We start from the raw sequence: 13,034 nt of genomic DNA on the forward strand, positions 1-13,034 counted from the left end.
TTCCCTAAACTGACTCATCCCCCCACAGCTACCAGGACCTCAGCCCCACCTGAGGGTGCCTGGTCCCCAGCAGCATTCCACGGGGGAGCAAAGGTGTCGGTGGCCTCACTAAGCGAAGACCCAGACACAAGCCACCTGAAAGTCTGTCTCCCAAGGAGACAGTAGTTATCCAATTTAGAAATACCATCTGCGTCTAAAGTATTTGCCTCTTGTTTTCAGCATAAACTTCTGGGTTTTCCCAAACATAATCAGTGACTATTTATTCTAAAATTATGTGACAACTGTGAGATGGGAAATGAGCAGGTGGGCTCATCTGTGACTGACCTGCTCCTTCTATTGCTAAGAAATGTTGGCAGCTTTAAATATGGCTTTCTTTCCAAAAACCACTCTAAGTTCCCTCTTAGCAGGCACTCTGCCTCGTTTACAGTAGAAAAATTCAAAAATATTGCTAATTACCACAATAAATTATGGTACAATAAAATATGAGTCAACCATTTAAAAATTGTCTCAGAAAAATACATAATGACACAGGAAGATGTTTATGACATGTTGGAAAGTATAAAAAGAAAGTTATCGGACGTGGTTCCATAGTGTAGCGGTTAGCACGTCTGCTTTACATACAGAAGGTCCTCGATTCGTGCCCCAGTGGAACCAAAGTCCACGGTCTATGGCCGTGCCACCCTGAACAAGCCCGATGTCTGATCTCGGAAGCTAAACAGGGTCAGGCCTGGTTAGTACTTGGATGGCAGACCACCTAGGAAGACCAGGGGCTGTAGACGTAAAAAATAATAACAAATAAATTTAATAAAAGCAAGTTATCAAAAAGTAATATATATCCATACATATATGTATGAATATATATATGGATTTCTGATCATTTTTATTAACATTTTATTATCTGCATTTTCTAATAGTTTATAATAAAAATAGTTTATAATATGTAAAAAATTCAATTAAAATATTCATTGAAATCATCAAGGAGCTGAAGGAAGACTTGTAGACCAGAGTCTAATCTCCACGTAGGACTTGGCTGTCCTTAGGCCAGTACTAGTCAGTAGAAATATAATAACAAGAGACACGAGCAAGGGCCAACTATGTAATTTATATTTTTCCAGTAGCCACATTTAAGAAATAAGAAACAAATGAAATTAATTTTAATAATTTAGCTTATCCAATATATCCAAAGCATTGTCATATTTCAACACATAATCAATATAAAAATCTTGAGACATTTTATGTTCTTTTCTCTAGGACTTGGAAAACATTGACACATAGCACACTTCACGTGTTCGATAGGCACCTGTGACCAGTGTCTACCGTTGGGAGAGCAATGAGAGGAAGGTGTGTGGCTGGGATAGGAGAGTCTCAAAGAAAGAGGGGGTTTCCCAAGAAAGCACCAAGAAAAGATGCAAAGTAGCAGAGGGAAGCTAGGAGAACTCTCCTGTTGCCTCCCAGCGCTTTGGCTTGGGGCTGGGGAGAAAGAGCCAGCTCTTTCTGAGCCCCGTGCCCATGGGGGGGGAGCTGGCTTCCAGATAGGGTGGGGAAGTGGGAGAACATTCTGTGACAAACAAGTGTGTGAGGGAGCGGGGGATGGCGACAGCTGAGTGGGGGTTGCAGAGGACACTCTGGGAATATTGGCAGAGGGCACAGCGGTAGGAGGATGAATCAGGTGCTAAACGGTCCGAAACAACACAGGAATGAGGATGTGCAGCAACACGTGTCCAGAGGGCTTGCATTCGGGGTGGTGGCCGGGTCTAACGGGGGTGAGAAGCAGGAAACTGATTGGTTCCAAACAGAACTTTGGCAAACAAGTCTCTCCCTGTCCTGGGGCAGAAGGACGCAAGGCTTCTGGAAGCCTCTGCCGCCAGTTCTCAACAACACACATAACTTACACTCTTGAAATGATCAGATGTTCCACAGAGCTTTGTATACATAATCTAAGAATTTTGAAGTTGAGTTTTTAGGGCTAATCCCCCTCAAAAATTCTAGATCTCCCTCCTCTCTAGGCCTATATCGATGAATACTTACATCAAAGAGCAAGGACCTAAACTTAATCTGGAAAGTATTAACAACTAAACATGATAACAGAGAGCTATGAAATAAAATGGAACATCACATTGGCAAGACGTTTCCTTCTTTTCTAAAATATAGATCTATATAATTTACATTTTAATTTACTTAACCAATTTTCGTAATAATTCAGGAACTCACATAATAAATAGTAAGGTAATCCTAGTATATATCAAGTGCTCAATAAACATTTGAAAAAAAGAATTAAGTAAATTTGCATATATTCTATCTCTGTATCAAATTGGTGTCAAGTAAATACCACTTTTGCTTTTGTTAGCAAACTCCATTTGAGAGTGTATGGTTCAATTTTCCTTGCAAGATGCCACAGAGAATTGTTAGAAAGTGACCCAAAAAATCTATACCTTTCTGGAGGAGATGATATCTTCTCTTCATGATGAGAAAAACCTCAGAGTAAAGGAATCACATGTTTCTTCCTTTGTGAACTCTTTCCACAAAGCATTTTTTCTATTGTTCTAAATGTAAAGCATTCTTTTTTTTTAAAGAAACATTCCTCTGAAATTATTTAAGGGTCTTTGTGGTCTCAAATGAAAACAAATACTAAAAATAAAATACCATTCTGAGATTATTTTGAGAATTTTCCAAATTTTAATTGTTCAATATGAATAGAATAATATTTACTATTTTATATTTGTTTATAATATAGTGGAATGGTCTTATGACATGTAACTTAGATAAAAATATCATACAGACTATAGCTATTTTATGATAGTAACTAATGATTGTATTTATATCATTCTTTTCTAGATTAGGCATATTTCTGGTCAACATTTATGATGGCAAACAATAGATTCAAACTCTAATGTTTATTGTCAGTTTTTTAAAGACAAAATAAAAACACTTAAAAACAAAAAGATGAGGATTGTTAGACTAATTAAAGACAGAAATTATGCTAAAAAGAAGAGGGATTACCTGAGTCCGTAAAAGACCTAGATTACTTTGTAAGATACGTTAAATGACAATTTTGGTAGAATTTTTCTAGAATCATTGGTTAAACAGAAGTTGAAAGTCTTGACGGAAAGAGGAAATAGGGTTTGAGAATGTCTTTGATGAAGCATAGAAAAGGATTTACATTTAGGAAAACAAACCATGTTATTAGAATAATAACCACAGGAGTTCTCATCTAGGCAAGGGGCAAACCACTCTGAATCTTTGTCCTAACTAGAGGTGGAGAAAAACAAGGAGAGAGAGGAAGAATACTAACCAGCTCTACCTCCCAAATATTTTCATAAGCAGTATGCTTTGCTCATCCAGACAACCCAAATTGCTGGTAACACCAACGATCTGACTTACTAATAGCCAAGCCTCTAACTTCAAGACTTTTGCTGAATTTAAACTTTCAAATGAAAGACGTGTGTGTGTGTTTTAAAGATTATCTGTTACTATTTGAAAATGGGAGTTACAGTAAAAATATCAACACTTTTGTTACTTGAAAAACTATACTTTCATCATTTTTTATGGTTGACATTGGGTAATTCTAATAATGCCAAAAATTCTTGAAGATAGTTGAAAAGAGTACCCACAATTCCCTTAGCAAGAGGGAAGGAATTGCATAAGTGGATATTAAGTTGAATTATGTCCAAATTCTTTTTTCTGGGAAAGAAACAAAGCAGCCAAAAACTGGTACGAATGTGGAACAAATACGGCAGCACAGAAAACATCCAGACTAAAGCAATTACTTCTTTCGTGTCCTAGCATGCGATCACTGCTAGAGCAGGTTGGAATGAGATTAGACCCCAAATAAAATGAGCATTACGTGGTTTTTTTCCAGGAAACTAGTTAAGAAATTAAGAGGAATGTGGAGGCTATGGTTATTAAAATAAAATTTAGTCAATCACTTGCTTAGAAAAGCAACTGTTTACAGATGTTCTCGTGGGTGAGAAGGACACAGGCCACAGTGACCTGAAGCACATCAGATATGAAGAAAAAGGAAACCTACAGTATGACAAGATGTCCTCCAACGCCCACCATAATTTGATGAGTCTCAAAAAGCCCAGGAAATGTACATAAATTGTCACTTCTTTATGGCATTGAATAAAAAACCAATTATTTATAATTTACCTTATAATGGGTAAGCCAAAAATATCACGTATATACGCACACATTGCTCATTCTAGGTTGTGGGTACATGATTATTCACTGAATAATTCTTTCTACTTTTCTGTGTGATGAAATTTTTTAATAACAAAACATCTAAAAATCATTTAATCAAACAAGAACTATTTAAAACAAACTGTACAAAAGGCTAAATAATTCAAATATCCTATTAGCTGGTGACAAATATATATATATACATACACATACACACACACACACATTAAGATTCGTCCTAAAACTTAGTTAAAAGGCACCAATAAAGGCTGTTTTGTATGTTAAGCTTATTAGAAGAGTGTATATTTTTTTATTATACGATAAGAACCAAGACCCCTGGGGAATAAACGGAGTGAGTAAATTTGCATTATAGTCAATTAAACATAAAGATGTTTTGGTGTTTGCGTTTACACCAAAGAGATATACAGTATTTATCAATGAAGAGAATGAAAGTCTCAAACCAATAGGGATGTGCCCAGCCCTGTGGAGGATATTCGTCCCTCAAAGGATTTACACTTGGTCAAGCAAATAAGACTTACACACAAAATAATTAGAAATGGCATAAAATACAGAGCTAAATTAAGTACAATTGTGGATTAAAATATATTACAGATACAGATAGAGGACCTATCTGGTAGGTAGAATACAGTCCCTCAAACATGTCCATGTCTTAATCCCTAGAACCTGAGAATATGATACTTTCCATGGCAAAAGAGACTTTATAGGTGCGATTAAATTAAGGGTCTTGAAGTGGAGAGATTATCCTGAATTATTCTCGTGGGTCTACTCTAATCACAAAGATTTTTACAAGAGGGCAGCAGCAGAGTCAGAGATGTGACAAAAGAAACAGAGGTTAAAATGATGCGGGTGATAAACCGAAGAACCTGGGCAGTCTCTAGAAACTGGAAAAGGCAAAGAAATAGTTTCTTCCCTAGAATCTCTATAAGAAACACAGCTTCGACAATCATTTTAGATTTGTAACTTCCAGAACTGTAAGGAAGTAGATTTCTGTTGTTTGAAGCCATTAAACTTGTGGCAATTTGTTACAGCAGCAAGAGGAAACTAATACACCATATTATGAATGGGAGTATTATAGCAGTCAGGAAGGAGAAAGAGCAATATTTATTAAATAGAGAGGATGTCTTGGAGGAGAGGGGATATGTGAAAGGCTCTAAAGGCTATATCAGCTGGGATCGCCTTTGTCTGCATGGAACAGGAAGCTATTGTAAAGATGTAAAGAAATCCAGCCACTTGTTATTTTCACACCACAAGAAGTTTGAAAGTGGGTAAGCCAGGCCAGTATGTGATTCTATAATGTCAAGTCTTTGGGGTCCTTTTAACCTTGGGTTCCTCCACCATTAGCATGTCGCTTTCAGCCTTATGGTTGCCTCATAGCCACAAGATACTCTCTCCATCTCTACCTTCATCCTAGATAGGAAGGAGAAAGCAACAGAGAGAAAAAAGTAGTACCTCTATCAGAAAAGCAAAAATTTCCTGGAAATCTCCAGCAGATAAACTAGAACTGTGTCACATAACCATTCTTAGCCCCCAAAGAAAGCTGGCAATATGTAAACTAATGTCCCAAACAGGACTAGGATTCTGCTAGTAATGAAGAAGAGGAGAATGTACTTCTTAGGTAGGCAACTAGAAGTATCCGAAGCAAAGGACTGACAGAGTTTGGATAGTTGCAGAAGCCAAAATGGCATTCTAAACAGAGCTTCACAAACCCAGGTAGAACTAAATTTCAAAGGGGATGAGAGAGAAGACCATTGTCACTGGCCTCCAATACGTGATTCTTCTTCCTATCTTGGTAGTTTTCATGGCAATTAATTTCCTGTAAGTACCTTCACTGACTGTCAACAGGAAGACACCCCCACTTTCTACTCCCCAACCATGTCAAAATTCTCTGCACTAGGGAAACGTCCAAGATACCCTTCCCTCTTCTTTTTTCTGCCAGGTCGCCTTCACCCCCAGAAAAGAAGGCATGCTGATACGGAGAGAAAGGAGCGAGGACATTTATTGGACAACCATTTTAGCAGTACAATCAGAGCATGACCTCTCTCGCAGTCTCTGCGTCTGTCTGTCTGCCTCTGCCTGCCTCTCTCTCTCTCTCTCTTTCTCTCAGATTCTCTATCTTCTCTCTATCTTTCCTTATCTATTGGCTGAATGGACAAAATTCCAAGAATTTTAGAGAAGGGCAGAGCCACATGATGAAGAAGACAAGGTCTTCAAACGACCACAGAGAAAGCTACCCGCTGAGTAGAAACATCTGCTTTGAACTTTGTGGGAACAAGAATTAAACTTTTATTATATTAAATCACTGAGATTTGGTGGTTTGTTTGACATAGCAGCTAGCATTTCTTACCCTACACAATATGACTACATAACTTCGAGTCTAATGATTTATAACATTTTGAGGAAAAAAAAAATAGAGGGGTACTATGTTTCAAAGCACAAGGAATTGGGGACAGGCCAAGTAAACAGGAAATTTTAGTAGAATGCAATAAACACAATCTGAAACTTGTAAAAATGGAACTCATAACCCAATATTGGAAGGACTTATCTTACTAATAAAAAGCAAACAAGAAAAGGAGGCAGAGAAATGGCAGCACTCCAGAGTAAATCAGTAAAGCCCTATCTAGGAATCCAGGATTTCTGATAATACATGCAAATTAGAAAGTATTTAGTTGGGGATAAAAAGAGAAAGAACACAAATTAAATGGCTGTGGGCATGCTCCAGAGAGCACCAAGTTAGATAAAAATCACTGCTTTCCTCATAGAGATTAAAATTTCATGGTAGAGTTGAATTGTACTAATGACATCTCAGCTTCTAAAAGTCCCCTTTTGCTGAAAACCAAGTATCAGTCTCAGTCTTTACTCACCCTCCTAGTAATTTCATCTTTCAGAAGCTACAGGAAGCCACAAAGGGAACTGATGTACCAGACTTAATTCTGAGAAGTAAGGGAAATGTTGTTGGTGATTGGATGTGACAGGAAGTGACCATGTCATTTTGGAGCCTTAATTAGGCAAGAAAAGGAAAGCTGAAAACTGTTGAACATGTACCATTGACTTGAGAAAATAAGACATTTGATTATTTTAGGGAAAAGTTAGTTAGATATTACCAGAGATCCTAAAGAGAAATTTGGCATAAGAGGGTCCACATAGTTTAAAAGTATGAAATTCTAGATAGATAGCCTTGAATATCCTGTCTTTTGTGGGAGAAAAGTGGAGAGACATTTAAAGAAATCATTGAGATCCCATAAAAGCTCTCTGATTGGCTCAGACTTAAAACTATATATTTGAAAGGGAAAAAAAAAAGGATAGACATAGACATAAAACCTGGAATAAACACCTACGAGTATAGATTTTGTGAGAGTAGAAATGGCACCTATTTTCCTTAATTCTGTATTTGTAAAACTTGTATCAGAAAGTCTAAAAACTCCATAAGTAGTCCACAAACTCTTAACGCAGCTAATGCTTTAGTATGGCGTAATATTAACAGATGGTGTAGAGATGACACTTTTGCTTCCATGTTTTTCATCAGAAAAAGTGATCTTAAAATATTTAAATTGAGACAATCAAGTTAAATATTGTAATAAAGAGGAATGATCCTTAAAGTAAATGAGGACATAGTAAGAAGTCATCTAGATGTTTTTCAATACATTTAATTCAAAAAAAGTTCAAGAAGACAGACGGGCACATACTTGACTTCCTCTCCACTAGATCCCATTGAAATGGAATAAAAATATTCAAACATAACCCAAATAAATGACTCAGTCCTAAATTACAGCCTTGACATGGTGTCTTCTTCAAAGAAAAAATTCTGACCTGGAAGTAAGATAATGGGGGGTACATTCTTAATTAATAGCAAACATCTGTAATACCCTTTCCTATCTCCTCTCTTCTCTGTCTTCACCCACAGCATCACTATCCCTAATACTCTCAATCTCCTCTCTCTCTTTTTCCTACTCTCTTTGTGTGTGTGTGTGTGTGTGTGTGTGTGTGTGTGTGTGTGTGTGTGAATTTTCCCAGATACTTACTCCCTCAGGCTCTTTTCTTTCTCCCATTCCCTGCACCTCTACTGTAACATCTCAGCACTGTAAGTGGCAGTTGGAATGTCTGTTCTTTCCTACGACTGTATCAAATCTCTTCAGAATTGCTGGACGATCTAGTGCCCCTTCACGTCAAAGAAGGAAATGTGTGCTGCTCCTTAGGAAGTATAATTTTTTACACTAACAAGTATTCAAATCTTTATGGAGAACTTCTTATGCACAAAGTCCTCATTACCCAAAAAAAGGATAAATCAATAAATGTGATAAAGTAAGACAAGTTGGCATCAGACAAATGCTGTTGAAAGAGTTTTTGATGGAAAGTGAGTTAAATCATACTGTCGGCCAGAGTTGAAAAAAAAAAAAAGATTAATAAACAAACACAAAATTCCCTGAAGCCTGAAATACCAGAGGTGCCAAGGGAGGTCCGACTCAAGGTTGGCAGGTAGAAAATGCCTTGCATCTGGAGCAGCAATCAGGTAAGAAGACAGCGAGATGCACTTCTATCCCTGTCACATAAAAGCAAACTGCTCTGCTGGCCTTTGCTACTGAGTTTGAAGAAACAAAGTATTTTCCGGATCAATAGCTGCATACCAGGTGTGAGGGGCTGTGCTGATCGATTCAAGCAAAGAGGAAATATTAGGAACAATAGATGAAATTAAATTTACCACTTGATTAAGTTTATGATAACCTACCCTCATTATCCAACACCCATCTGTCTTCTGAATAGGCCAAACAGACAAGGTAAATGAATAAGTAACAGGAATTACCACTCAAGTGTCTTTCAATCTTTGGTGGTAGCACTAACCTCTGCACTTCCCCCTGGGAACTCAATACTGGCTTTGGTTTTAAAAATTCGTCCTTTCTACTATCATAAACCTCAAAAATACATTGGAGTAAATATTTTGCTAGTTCCTTAATATGTCTATTCTGACTATTCATTCAGGCCCTGGGGAAACAACCACAAGACAGATCTGTGGATCCACCAGGCCCACTATGAGAAAGACTTGGGGAGAAACCCCATTTAACACCTACATTAGTCAAGACGGTGTATGTTACGCAGCAATAACAAATAACCCCAAATATCAGTGCCTTGCAAAAACAGAGTACAATCTCTCATTCGTGTTGCATGCCATCATTGATTGGGTTTAGCTCTATTCCACCTTGTCTTCACTCCAGGACCCCGGCTAGTAGCTGCTATCTGGAGCATTGCCTATCTTGTGGAAGAAGGAAAAGAAAGATGGCAAAGCACTTAAAAATATGTATTAAAACTTTTGCCTAGAAGTGACACATGTCATTCTTGCCTTCACTTCATCAGCGAAAGAAAAACACTCCGCCGCTCCTGAGTCCCATATGGCATAACATAATCCCGCTATCTTGAAGGCACTGCAGGGAGAGACAATGGAGTATTTGGCAAATAGTAATAACATCTACTACATCATCTGACCTGCATGGACTTCCACCCTGACCGGTAAGCCTCAGTGGCATTTTGGAACCCTAGGAAGCAATGTCAGCTCAGAGGCAGTGTACATTAATCCCAGAAAAGTCTATGAATTTTTCTGTAGAGATTTACTGTGTACAGTTGTAGCCCTGTCACAGGATTATTCCTCCAGGAGATAGGCCTTTTCTTCCATTCAAGGGCGGCTAGATTAGTGGATTGGCTCAGGTCTGGAAATAGGGTGAACAGCATGAAGTCCCCATTGTGATTAAAATTAAGCCTCCACTCACAGACCTAGAAGTCTTCCATTTCATATATAAAGTAAGACATTGTCACATAAAAGTAAAGCTGCCCATTTATCAGTCTTAGGGACACCATGATCAATTAGCCACCTTCGAAAATGTCTATGGGTTAAACCATTGTAATTATCACTAATCGGTTTCACCTTATCTTGTCAGTATCTGCAGCCACTTGGCCTGTCACTCTGAGATCCATCATCCACACTGAAACCAAAGAGCCCATTTCAATGCAGCATCTTCAACTCTCACCCCCAGCCTTCAAGGACAGACACTAGAAAGCTTTCCAAGAAAGCTGGTCCTCTTCGGTCTAATGTCTTTCCCCACATTTTGATAAAGGTAGTATTCTCTGAGATGTATGAGTTTGCTAGGGCTATCATAATAAAATATCGCACACTGGGTGACTTAGACAACAGAAATTTATTTTCTCATCATTCCAGAGGCTGAAAGTCCAAGATCAAGGTGTCGGTAGGTTTGGCTTCTGTTGAAGCCTCTCCCCTTAGCTTGCAGATGGCCGCCTTCTTGCTGTACCCTCATGTGGCCTTTCTTCTGTGCATGTGCGTCCCTGGCATCTCTTCCTCTTCTTTCAAGGGTGCCAGTTATATTGGATTAGGACCCTATCCTTAAGATTTCATTTAACCTTAATTGCTTCTTTAGGACCCTATCTCCATAGATAGTTATATTGGGAATTAAGGCTTCGATGTATGAATTTGGAAGGATTGAGAGGGAGATACAATTTAGTCTATGATACATTTTTTCCTAATACGTCTTAACTTTCACAAAGCAGACCTCATGTGGTAGAGAATTCTTGTTTTGCAGTTCTTCAGTGTGCAAGATCAATCTTTTGGTCTGGTTTTTGGTTATACTGGTCCCATAATTCTAAAAAGTAAGATTTTATTTAAGGGCCATCACAGAAGCACTCTGGTTTTCTGAGCATGTCTTAAGCAGATATTTTTAAACCCTGAGGTCATCATTTCTTTCTGTAATCTCTCCAGTGCACCCAAAATATCCAATCTACCCACGGTCACTGTAGTCCTCACTCCAACGACATCCAAATTTTGCAGCAGGCACTTGGTGTCCCAAAACTGCAAGTTTAATATCAAGCACTTCATTCTATGCAAGTATGGGTAATAATTGGCTGCAGTGCTGACTTAAGCTATGACCTTCTTCAAGTCACATAAATTTCTGATTTTCGAGTTTCTCCTACTGTAAAAATACTGACCTAATTAAACAGAAACACAGTGAGGATAGATTGTTATGAAAATGTCGGGGTCTGTAAACATTGTAATAAATGTGTTAAGCTATAAATATGTACGTTGAAGGAAGCCCTTGATTTTTAATTTCAAAATAAACTGCCAGCTTGAAGTATAATGTTACCTATATTTCCTGAATATAATGCTAGATCTAAAAAAAAAAACAAAAAACAAACAAACAAAAAAAACCCACTTTGTTTTGCCCAAGACAATGGCCGCCAATACACACTAAGAATTTTTTAGTTTTTTTTAAATTATTTTTTGATATTCACATCAAATAATTTTCTAGAATCTAAGACTAGGAAGAGACCATAAAGATAATATCAAGCCTCCTATCCAGAGTACAGTCATTATGTTAATAAGCCATTTAAAGATCTGGTCATTCAACCTCTCGGTAAGCTCGGAGAGAATGCCCGCTTCATGTGGCGACCCTTTCAAGCGCAGTGGAAGCTACTTTTTAGAAATGTCTTCCTTTAAACCAAGACGAAAGCTTCTTCCTTTGAATTCCTACTCTTCGGTCTGCCTTCTGGAGCTAAACACAGCACACTCATCGCTCTTCTACAGGACAGCATTTCAACTCCGATGACAGCTGTCAGAGCCACCCAAAGGCTTTTCTTCTCCCAGTTCCCAGCTCCTTCATCATTCCTAATGGGACGTGATTTCCTGAATTCGGCCTCCTTCCTATTTCCCCAACGTCTCATGGTACTTTTCCTTTTAAAAATTTTTATTTACTTGTTTTTAATTAAATTTATTGTGGTAACATCACTTAATAAGATTATATAAATTTCAGGTGTACAACCTCATAATACAACATCTGTGTACTCTACTGTGTTCTCATCACCCGAAGTCTAGCCTCCTTCCATTCTCATGGTATTTTTCCAATGTAGTCCTGAGGACTGACGACAGAACTCTAGAAGTAGCCTCTCAAAGGGAAATAACTCTGGGGCCTGCCTCCCTTCCTGTTCTCCTCCCACTGGTGCCGTTGCCCAGATGCAGGCAATGATAAGACACTCTGCACCTGGGCCCTGCTTTACTTCCTGCCTGCCAGCCATGAGCTTCTGATGCGGACAATCAGAGCTCCCCAGATCCAGAGGCCCCACTATACATTTTGCCTCCTGGGTGCCAAATACAAATGCCACTCAGCACTCGTCTTCACTCTGCCACTCCTGGAGGCCCATGTCAGCTTCAGCACTGAAAACTCTTTATGCCCAAGGACTCTTTACTCATCAGTGACTTGCCAATCTGACTGTACCTTGGAAATCCTTGGGGGCCTTTAAAAAATAATTCTGATGCTGCTGCCCTACTGATAATGGTATCAGAGATTCTGACAGACTTGTACTCACATAGGACACTGATGAAATTAAAGAGCTCCCAGGGGGTTCTGACATATAGCCAAGATTAGAAAACATTCAAGAAATCTGGAACCTTCCCAGGGTACTCCCTCCTCTGGGAAGATGTTTTATCTCCCCCAGCCCAGTTATTACTGAGTTCCCCTAGTTATGCTGCCCTGACACTCTTCAAGTCCTAATTGTAGGCACTTAATATTAAATGTTGAATGTGCCTTTGAGACCCACATCCTCTGAGAGACAATCTCTTCTCTAATTAATCCCAACAGGATGCCAATGTCTTGTTAACTCCCTCATATCCACCATGGACTTGGGTTATCATCTTTCTCATTATCTTGCCATCACCTGCTAGAGGACCAAAGCCCACATAGACCATGTTTCTACATCTTGGCCTCCGCTTCCTTGATCTTCATCTCCACCTCATCTCAGCCACTCACTCCCAAGTTCACATTCAGACCCTGTCATTTAAACCA

At 38.6% G+C, this 13,034-nt stretch overlaps 1 pseudogene; it reads left to right on the forward strand.

The window, feature by feature from the left end:
* The first annotated feature begins 663 nt into the window (after positions 1-663).
* Positions 664-779, forward strand: LOC120585303 (uncharacterized; annotated as a pseudogene).
* The last annotated feature ends 12,255 nt before the right edge of the window (positions 780-13,034 follow it).

The sequence above is a fragment of the Pteropus medius genome, unplaced genomic scaffold, assembly GCF_902729225.1.
Source record: "Pteropus medius unplaced genomic scaffold, Ma_sr-lr_union100, whole genome shotgun sequence".
NCBI classification, from domain to species: Eukaryota; Metazoa; Chordata; class Mammalia; order Chiroptera; family Pteropodidae; genus Pteropus; species Pteropus medius.